Source organism: Pongo abelii, chromosome 1 (genome assembly GCF_028885655.2).
Source record: "Pongo abelii isolate AG06213 chromosome 1, NHGRI_mPonAbe1-v2.0_pri, whole genome shotgun sequence".
Taxonomy (NCBI): domain Eukaryota; kingdom Metazoa; phylum Chordata; class Mammalia; order Primates; family Hominidae; genus Pongo; species Pongo abelii.
Window position 1 is genome coordinate 228,741,968 of NC_071985.2, and position 10,751 is coordinate 228,752,718.

General features: G+C 49.5%; 1 long non-coding RNA gene across 1 annotated transcript; it reads left to right on the plus strand.

Annotated features, from left to right (window-relative positions):
* The first annotated feature begins 263 nt into the window (after nucleotides 1-263).
* On the plus strand, nucleotides 264-6,016 carry LOC129052240 (uncharacterized). The gene is made up of 3 exons (XR_008517186.1): nucleotides 264-2,168; nucleotides 3,344-3,435; nucleotides 5,362-6,016. It is a non-coding gene; the product is annotated as an uncharacterized LOC129052240 (long non-coding RNA).
* The last annotated feature ends 4,735 nt before the right edge of the window (nucleotides 6,017-10,751 follow it).

The window sequence follows — 10,751 nt, forward strand, 5'->3', positions numbered from 1 at the left end:
CCCCCAGCTCCCCTCCAATGTGGGCCTTGAACGAAAAGTTTAAAGAACTTAGAAAAGTTGTCAAGTTTCAGGAAACACGACCAGACTTAAGGCAGCTGGAGCAACTCTGGGTTGGGAGACCACATGGGATTGTTTAATTACTTTGTTGGATAAATGTTCTCCTAAGAAGTCACCTGCGGAAGCCACATCTCCTTTGGAGAGCCCCTTCTTTATAGGACAAGAACAGAGTGTGCTGGGCAGGCTGAGCTTTATTTAGCTCCAATTGCTTTATTAGGACAAAATGTGGCAGACGGTTCCTTAGAGCAGCTGTAAGGCGGCAGTAATGACAATCAATTAATAAACTGTCCAATATTTATGAATCACCTCCTTTGTGTGGATGGTTGTGCTAGAGGCTTGATAAATATTTGTTAGTACATATTTTTGCATTTCAAATAAGAAAGGTTACCACCCCAGAGAGCTGGAACTCAAAAAGACCCGGGAATTCATCCAGTACAGCACCCTTAATCATAAGGGAATTTGAGGATCTTCCCCCAGCACAGTATGGCCCAGGAGAGGCTGTGATCCAGAGACCCCGGCACAGCAATTGCTTCTGCCGCCCGAGCCTGTGCAGGCTAGCACCTGTGCTCCAAAAGCAGCCTTCATTGTGGGAGAACTTTCAACCTGGTCTTTCAGGGTTTGTGAAGCGCACTGCCCTGGCTCATCTCTCTCTTCCAGGACTCCAACATACTGGCAGCCTTGGAGGGATCCGTCCTATTGACACAGAACTCCTCTGTTTTGATTCTCTCACACCGTGCTGGCGCTGGATGAAAAAGTCCTTTGAAAAGGCTCTCTCCCTACTGAACACTTCATCATCTTCTCATTTGGAATCCAGAGAGACTGGCTTTTCCCTCCTTTCTCTCCTTTGTTCTTTCTTTAATGTGCTGCAGAAATGCCTTGGGGGAGAGTCTGTGCTCAGGGCCAGCCCTGGAGCAAGGGTTCTCTGCAGAGTGTGCCGGGGATGCAGGGGTGGCTCTGAACCTGGCGTCCACAGGATGGACATATTTTCTGCGGGCAGCTGATTTAATGGGGGCAGTAGAGGCAGAAAATCCCAACAGCCTTTGCGGCAAGAGTGGAGAAGCATTACAAGATGCTTGACAGGGGCGGTTGGGGTGCATTTATGTTACTGTTTACATGTCTTGTGGCCTTGGGGCCCGCGGGCTGGCCTCCGAGCCTCACTGGAGTTGTGTGGCTGGAAGGAGCTCCAGGGCCAGGGAGGTAAAGCTTCCTGCCTCCTGGTACTTTGCAGCAATTCCAGCAACTGTGCCTCCAGGATTGGGGCACTCTATCTTCAAGGCGAGCCCTGGCAGGGCGGAAGGTCCGTGCCAAGTGCACGTGAAGCATCTGCTCAGAGCTGTTTGCAATGCATAGAAATTGGAGAGCCTTGCTTTTCAGCATTATTCTTTTATTCATAGGCCTGCGTGCGAGAGGCTTGTAAATGACATTACCAATTTTGCATTAAGCAGGTCTGGCAAGTCTGGCCGAGTTTCTACATTTGGGGCTTCATGCGGGGGGCTGGACTGGCTGACGGGCCAATTGCTTTATTAGGCATCTTAAGGATATGCCCGTGTCTTGGCTTTTTAATCTAAATGTCATTAAGGGGCTCTGTGTTGGGCAGAAGTTGATGGGCACTCCCCTCTGTTTCTGTGTCCTTGGCACTAACTGGGAGGGCAGGCCTGGTCCCTGAGCCCCACGCTCACTTCCTCCTATGCCTTCAGGGCAGGTGCTCACCCATCTGGGAAAAGGCCTGGGGCAGGCCAACAATAGGGTTTGTTTCCTCTTCCTGTGGGTCCGATCTGTTCTCAGTGGGCTGGAGCTGGCTTCTCTGCTCAAACAGAGCAGCACTGGCTGTGGGGAGCGAGGCTCATTCTGTTCTGAACTGGAATGTGGGGAAGGTCCACCAGCCCTTGCTTTCTCCCAGCTGCCAGTTCCTCTCCTGCCCCTGAGTGACATCACTATGGGAGCGTTAAAGACCTGGGCCCTTCAGAGGGGAAGCCAGGAATGTGCATCACAAACACAGCCAATCCCAGGCTGCTCTGTCTGGGGACCGTCAGAGGACACTGCCCTCTTGCCTGGTACAGAAGGAGACAGTGATTGTTTGGCTGTGGGTATGGCACGGACTCTGGCACGTGGTAAGTACCCACTTCACAAGCATGTATGTTTGTTGAATGCATACATAAGGGACTTAGTACTGATTCCTGGTTTCTGAGTCATCAGCACTGACAAAAAATAGATCTAAAATAATTCTCTTTTCTATTTCTTTTTTTTTTATTTTTGAGACGGAGTCTCTCTCTGTTGCCCAGGCTGGAGTGCAGTGGTGCGATCTTGGCTCACGGCAGCCTCTGCCCCAGGTTCAAGCAATTCTGCTGCCTCAGCTTCCTGAGTAGCTGGGACTACAGGTGCCCGCCACCATGCCCGGTTTTTTTTTTGTGTGTGTTTTTAGTAGAGACGGGGTTTCACCATGTTAGCCAGGATGGTCTTGATCTCCTGACCTCGTGATCTGCCTGCCTTGGCCTCCCAAAGTGCTGGGATTACAGGCGTGAGCCACTGCGCCCGGCCCTTCTTGAGCTTTTTCAAAGCCAAAATGATGTGCGTTGCTCTAGTGGACACAGCCCCTTCCTTCTATTCTGTAGGGTGTCCTTGGACATTTTATATATCTGCACATCAAGGAGGTTCTGCAGTCAAATAAGTTTAGAAAACATGAGGATAAACAGAGTCTGTTTATGCTGCAGGACTTCTCAGAGGCTTTATTTCATTCACGGGCATTCAAGCGCTTCAGGAGGGGGAAATAGCAATCCATGATTCTCACTCTTGCGTGAGTAAAGAGCCTTTTATTCTCTCAATCTGAGAAACTCTGGAAATGATTGTCTGGAGCTGTTCTGTCCACTATGGTGGACACTAGCTACATGTGGCTTTGTAAATTTAAATGAAGTAAAATGAGCTGAAATGTAAAAGTCACTTCCTTGGTCACATAGTAGCCACATTTCAGGTGCTCGGTACCTACATGTGGCTGGTGGCTACTGAAATGGACAGTATGTTCTCATCATTCTAGAATGTTCTGTTGGACAGTGCTGCTCTAGAGGGATCTTGGAGGTGAAAAGACAGGAGACTGGGCAACTAGACTTTGTGGGGAGTCCTACAGCCCCCAGAGCTGATGCTCTCTGGGCCCTTCTGTGAGTCACACAAGAGAGTATCACTTTCTTTAGCAGTGGGGATGGAAATAGCTAATATTTACTACATGTTCACCACATATGCCAAAAACTTCTTAGTTCTATACTTCACAAACTTTATCTTATTTAATTCTCAGAAGGAGTCTCTGAAGTTAGCACCATTCTAAGAATCCAAACTCTACAAGCAGAGGCTACCAAGCGCAGAGGCGTGGCGCCCAAGGTCACACAGGTAACACACACGTGGAGCTCGGGGTTAAAGCCAGGCAGCCTGAGACCTGAGGTCACCTCATGTCACCATAGGAGGCTCTGCCAATTGCCCTGGGGGACACACACACCTGTGGCTGCTTCCAACAGCTGTGTCCATCCTCAGAGGAGGAAGGCGATTCACATTTGAGGCTCTTCAGAATAATGTGCCCGGCTCTAAGGCAGCTTCCAAAGAGGACATTCAGCCTGCTATGGCTGTGAAGATTTTCAACCTGATGTCATCCACTGTGAGGCAGAGGTTCTGGCATTTTGTGGACAAAGCAGCCGGGATTCTGTCACCTCGCTCTGCATACACCAGCATTTAATGCAAGGTGTGAGTGAGGGCATGTGTGGGTATACTCATGCCTGTGTGTTTGGGGGTGCAGGGGCTAGCGAGGTCCTGACAAAAGAGCTTTCTTCTGCAGATCATAGAGTGAAACGATTCCTGTGCCCAAAAGGGGTTTTAAAAAACAGCTCGAGAAGCTGAAAGCAAGACACAACAGACAGTTCCACTCAATTTGCTGCCTTCAGCCTGGCTGCGTACTGGAAACATTTGGTCCTGCTGAAGCATGCTTGTCTGGCTCCGGGGTCAGGGCTGGGTGTTTCAGAAATGGAAATGCGAGCTTCTGGCAGCAGTCGCTTTTCCTGTTGCACTGACTTGTCGCTTCATTTGCTATCTTGTTGTACACAGACAGCAAAGGGGCCGCAGGCCTCGGGTCAGCCTGATGCGCTGTGTGTGTGTGTGTGAGTGTTTGTGTCTGTGAGTGTGTGTGTGTGAGCTGAGTCAACTGAGGGACTTGTTCTCAGCACCCCATTCCCTTGCTTTCAAGTGGATCCTGCCTTCACTTTGTGGCCCAAGCCAGATTTGGCAACGGGGAACAAGCCACCTAGAAGCTCAGGCAAGTCCTTCCTGCTGAGAAAAGGCTTGGACCCCTCCAGGACCTGTGATCAAACCACCAGTGTTACATTGGCTAACGTGATGGATGTACAAGCGGTGCAATTGCACAAGGGCCCTAGAAGGGCCTCTGGCATGGTTTAATGCTTCGCTATGGCCATCTTGAAATTCACCTTTTTTTTTTTAATTTTTAAGTTTTATTTTAAGTTCAGGGGTACATGTGCAGGTTTGTTATATGAGTAAACTTGTTTCATGGGGGTTTGTTGTATAGATTATTTCATTACCCAGGTATTAAGCCTAGTACTGATTAGTTACTTTTCTTGATCCTGTCCCTCCTCACACCCTCCACCCTTTCATAGGCCCTAGCGTGTGTTGTTCCCCTTCACGTCTCCATGTGCTCTCATCATTTAGCTCCCACTTTAAGTGAGAACACATGGTATTTGGTTTTCTGTTCCTGCCGTGAGTTTGCTAAGGATGATGGCCGCCAGCTCCATCCATGTTCCTGCAAAGGTCATGATGTCCTTCTTCTTTATGGCTGCATAATATTCCACGGTGTATAGGTACCACATTTAAAAAATCCAGTCTACCATTGATGAGCATTTAGGTTGATTCCATGTCTTTGCTATTGTGATTAACGGTGCAGTGAACATAGGTGTGCATGTGTCTTTATAACAGAATGATCTATATTCCTTTGGGAATAGGTCTAGTGATGGCGTTGCTGGTTTGAATGGTAGTTCTGTTTTCAGGTCTTTGAGGAATTGCCACGCAGTCTTCCACAATGGTTGAACTAATTTACACTCCCACCAACAGTGTGTAAGTGTTCTTTTTCTCTGCAACCTTGCCAGCATCTGTTATTTTTTGACTTTTTAATTATAGTCATTCTAACCAGTGTGAGATAGTATCTCACTGTGGCTTTGATTTGCATCTCTCTAATGATGGTGATGTTGAGATTTTTTTTCATATAATTTTTGGCTGCATTCTTAATAATTTTTTATTTTTGAATTTGTGTTTTGTAAGCTGCATCCTATGAGACCCTGGAGCATGACCGTGGACAGAGCAGATGCTGTGACACACGTCCACTGTTTCTTGCCACTCCACTGGCATGCAGCATTCATGAGGCCCCATAAGTGCAGAATTCTAGGATACGTGAGAGCTCAGCAAGACTCAAAGTGGGTGCAAGGTCAGCGTGCTACGTCTGCAACAAAGTAGGCTCTTGACAGCTCTGAGAGCTACACTCTCCACTTGAACTAGAACTTGCTTCAAAAGCAGAAAGAATGCCCCGGCATCCTAAGAAACAAAAACAACCAAGGAGCCCTCTTGTATCTGTCCTAATTCATGTTGCTCCCTGTGTAGCCAACCAGTTATGCTGAAAATATGACATAAAAGGAAAGGGAGACAGGCAGCCCAAGTTCCTGTTCCTTTCCGTCCTTCTGTGCTCATCAGGAAGCCCAAGGCAGGGAGTGAGGGTAAATGTACCTGATCAAGAAGGGAAATGAAAACAGCTGAGTTGGCTTAGTACAGCATCTCCACTGTTCTAGTAAGAAAGGAATACATGTACAAACTACACCATACGAATTGTGCAATTTTGGTGATTCCATCCATGAGATAAATGCTCTTACATTTGCATTTAAAGCTGGCATTGCACAGAATAAAGGTGAATGGTAAAATCCACACTAAGGACTTACAAGTAAAATTTTTGTTTACTTATTAGGGGATTATGTAGCAAATGCATATCATCATCTTATTGAGATTATTTTTATTTGCTATGTAAAAATGCCTTTCTTCCATTGCTTTTCTCTCAACTTGTCAGGATGATTTTCATTTGCTATGTAATGCTAGGACCTTGAATGGCACTTTTTTGCACTGGGCCTTGCCAACGATGGAGCTAGCAGTGGTCACACCTTCCTGTTCTGTGGTTCTGGGGCTGAGGTTGCAGATGGGAGTTGTCCTCAGCTGGGCCTCAGTAACTCCTCTTCCTCTTGCCTTTTCTCGTATGTTTCTTTGAGGCTGAGCTCATTCTCAGCCCTATACAAAGCCCCACATACCACATAGAAGCTTCTAAGAGACAGATGACCAGGGTCTCCTTTCTGCCAGAATCTGCCCCAGAGCTACTCAGGAACTCTTGGTGCATGTATGTATGTATGTATGCATGTATGGATGGATGGATGTAAAGATGGTGGATGGATGAATAGGTAGATGGTGGATGTATGGATGAATGGATAGTTGAAGGATGGTGGATGAGTGGATGGATAGCTGGATAGATGGATGGAAAGACAGATGGTGGATTTATTGATGATCGGATGGATGGATGGATGGGTGCATAGATGGAAAGATGGATGGATGGATGGATGGATGGAAGAATGGTGACTAGGTGGTAAATGGGTGGATGGATGTGTGGATGGATGAATAGAGGGATGGTAGATAGATGAATGGGTAGGAGGACAGATGGTGGATTAATGGATGCCTGGATGTATGGATGGATGAACACATGAATGAATGGAAAGATGGTGGATGTTTGGATGGAAGGATGGTGAATGGGTGGTGGATGAGTGGACGGATGGAAGGATAAATCTCTCATATATTCATTGAGTGCCTTCTCTGTGGCAGACACCGTTCAAGGTGCAGAGGATGCATCAGAGAACAGAACAAACAAAACCCCTGTCACTGAGGAGCATAAGTGTGCCTAGAGAATGAATGAATGAACAAACTATCAAATGCTCTGTGGTATCTGCCCCAGGAAGATTTCACCTAAGTTAGGCACAAAAACAACACTTGTAACCAGACCGTGTGCTATTGGGCACAGCCCGGTGTGAGAGAAGCCCTGAGAGTCGTGGGCATTTGGAGAAGAGGAGTGAGGTGGGGGCCATTGTGCTGGCGAGAAGGCTTCATGCAGGGTTGGGGTGGGGTGGGCAGGTCTTGACCAGGATAAGCTGTAGGATAATGAGAAGAGCTGGGGGTAGACCTGCCTGCCTGGGTGCAAGATGAATGAGGACAGTTTGGGGTGGATGAGGCTTTGTTCATAAGATAGGGAGAGATGGGCCTGGCTGGAGACTGGGTGGAGAATAAGGACCATTCTCAGGCTGAGGGGGTCTAGAAGCTGAATTTGGTCCAGACCAAAAGGCATAAGAAAGAGAATCCCTAAGAGCCACTGAGCAGAGACTTGTGCCATCTCCAGAGTAAATGGCAATGGCCGTCCCATGCCTAGCCCCCAATTCCGAGGCAAGGAGTAGCATCTGGGCTGGCCTGGAGGGGTTTCTGTGCCTGGAAAAAAGGTGCCCAGGCAGGCAAGGGGCAAATTCACCAACAGATCCCACATGCTCTCCCCTTCTCTCCATCACTCTCCCTGGAGTCTCAGAAGCTGAGCACTGGGCAGTGTTGCAGAGACCTGGGGCTTGTGCCTGAAGTGAGGACACAGAGGGAAATGTCTGCAGCCCCAGCAGGCTGAACGCCCACCACAGAGGCCTGGAGCTTCCCAGGCAAGGTTGGAAAGCAGCCCCACTAAGATAGAGGATCCTCTTCCTCCCAGCCTTGCCAGGGTGCTGCAAGGATCAACTTAGATAATAGAGGTGCACACACATGCCTAGGGCAATACTCACATGATCATCAGCGGTGGTCTTCTCCTGGGAGTGCATTTTGCCCAGGGGGACAGGCGGGAGAACCTGAGGCACTGAGCCCCAGAGGGCTGGTTGTGCAGGCAGAGTGAGGGTGTGGTGGATGGTGGTGCAGGCAGGGTGAGGGTGTGGTGGAGGGAGGAGGCCCTGCTCCTATGGCCTCACCCTTCTTGGGGAAGTCAGCTACTGACATCTCTTATAGAGCCCAAATCCAGGGTCTTGCCTGGTTGTTCTGCTGGCCCTGGCCCTGGCTACCTTGCCTCCTTGTCCAGTACCTGGTCAGCTATCAGTGTCCTGGTGTGCCCGGGTAGAGCTCCAGAGGAGCTGGTTGACTGGCTGGCAACAAAGATGGGCGCCAAGTGTCTGATGAATGGACCGGGTCTCTAGTGGCACCCAGGCCTGACACCCACAGGGCCTGGCCTGACCCTCTGTGGGTTGTAGGCATGGGGCTGCCTTTGGGTTTGGACAACCGAATTCATTTTTCCTAGAAATCTGATGTTGGACACCAGCCTGGGTTTCTGTAATAGTTTTCAAATGTGCCTAATGCGGCCATAATCAGGGCCCCATGCAGACTTTGCGGAGATACGGTGACCCTGGTATTTTATTCCTTGCTAACCTTCAATTTTTGTTCCTGACCTTTCTCCATGAAATATTTCAATATAAATAATGCAGTTTTGCAAACACATTGCCCTGATTACTTTGTAGGGCCCTGATTCTCCATGTGTGAAAGTCTCTGAAGTAAGTAGTAATTTGTTCCCCTTTCTGGTAATTGCTGTTTTAGAAATAGCTTCTTCAGACGTCTGCTTCAAATTGGCATTGCCCCGACTCTCTGTGCGCTTGCCAGACACAGCTGCTGTTTGCACGGCTCCTGCAAAGTCATGGTGCAGAGGCCTGGAGGCAGATAGCCCTGGGCTGCGGAGAGTGGGCTTCTTGCCATCACCTGGTCTAAGGCCTTTGCAGGTAACCCCTGTTTAGGTGCCCAGAGAGAAGAAAGAGGCCCCATTCCTCTGCCTGTTCCTCTCAACTTTGAGGCTTGTAATGTCAACAGCTGCCAATTTAAGCCTGGGTCTGAGCCCAGCACTGACAATGTGCTGGCTGGACAGGTGGGGGCTGACTAGACAGGTGGGGGCTGACTAGACAGGTGAGGGCTGGCTGCACAGGTGAGAACTGGGTGGACAGGTGAGGACTGACTGCACAGGCGAGGGTTGGCTGGACAGCTGAGTGCTGCTTGGACAGGTGAGGGCTGGCTGCACAGGTGAGGGCTGACTGTACAGATGAGCTCTGAATGCAGAGATAAGGACTAGTTGCACAGGTGAAGGCTGACTGGACAGATGAGGGCTGGCTTGACAGGTGAGGGCTGGCTACACAGGTGAGAACTGGCTGCACAGATGTTGGTTGGCTGGACAGGTGAGGTCTGTCTGGACAGGTGAGGACTAGCTGCACAGGTGAGGACTAGCTGCACAGGTGAGGTCTGGCTGGACAGGTGAGGGCTGACTGTACAGATGGGGTCTGACTGCACAGATAAGGACTAGCTGCACAGGTGAAGGCTGACTGGACAGGTGAGGGCTGGCTGGACAGGTGAGGGCTGGCTGCACAGATGAGGGTGTGTGAAAGAAGTACAGCTGCAGTCCCGTCATGGAAGGAACTTGCAAACAGATTTGAACCTGGAACTTGTCCATCATACTTGTCCCAAAGTTTCCCTTTCCTTTAATTTCCAAAATAAAACCATTCGTGCCCCCTTACTGGCTGTGCTGCACACCCATGGTTCTTGCCAGTGATTCTCCTCTCTTCTGGAAATGCTCAGCACGTGTCCTCTACAGGACCACTGTGTGGCGATGGGTTATGTCAGCCAAAGGAAAGGAATCCAGGAGCCAAAGTGTCCACAGGCAGATGTCAGTTTTGTGAGGGCAGACCTGGGGACCACTGCCATGAGGGCCTCAGATCAAAGACAGAAGACCACACCCAGCAGAGCCCTGGACCAAGGCATCAACCCAGAGAAGAAAAGTTGTCAGGGCTCTGTAGCTCTGTCCTGCGGCAACTCAGCCCCTGAGGGCTGCTGCTGGGGACGCAGTTCTAAGCCGCAAATCTGAGCACGCTCTGCAGCCAACATCCCTCCCATGTCCTGTGACTACTCCTAGGGCAGAACCCCTCACCAGACAGCCGACTCATCCTTCTATCCATTTTTTAATTAATTAATTCATTTATCTCTCTGCTCACCGTTCCTTACCCACTGTGTTCATTTCTGCAGCCTTAAGGGCTCCACTTATCGCACAATCCACCCTCCGTCAACACTGGCAAGCGACTTGCCCAATGACAGTGTCATCACACAGCTGGTCATAGGCTGCATCTGGCTTTGAACCCGGGTCTGCTGGCCCCAGGGTCCCTGTAGCCGCCATGATATTTGTGCTCCATTCCTCCTGGAGAGCATCTCCTTCCCTTGGCAAATGCTTGCTAGTGCTTAAGAAAAAGCTCAAAGTGTCCCTTCCTCCATGGAGCCCTCCAGGCCTGCTCCAGGCAGTTTTCACACCTCCCTTCTCAGGCTCCCAGGATGCTCTGTGGTTGCTCCAGCCACACTGATGAGATTCTATGATTCCATGTTTGTCCCCTGAGGGCAGAGACTGGATCTCGTTGATCTATATGTGCTCAGCACCCATGCAGGTCCTGGTATATTGTAGGTGCTCAATAAATGCTCCAAGAGTGAATACATGAATGAAAGAATGTGCAGGGATGTCTCTGTGTGCCCTAGAAGGCCCTCCTCTTTGCAGTGTGTGTGGCTGACCTGTCCACCCAGTGGGG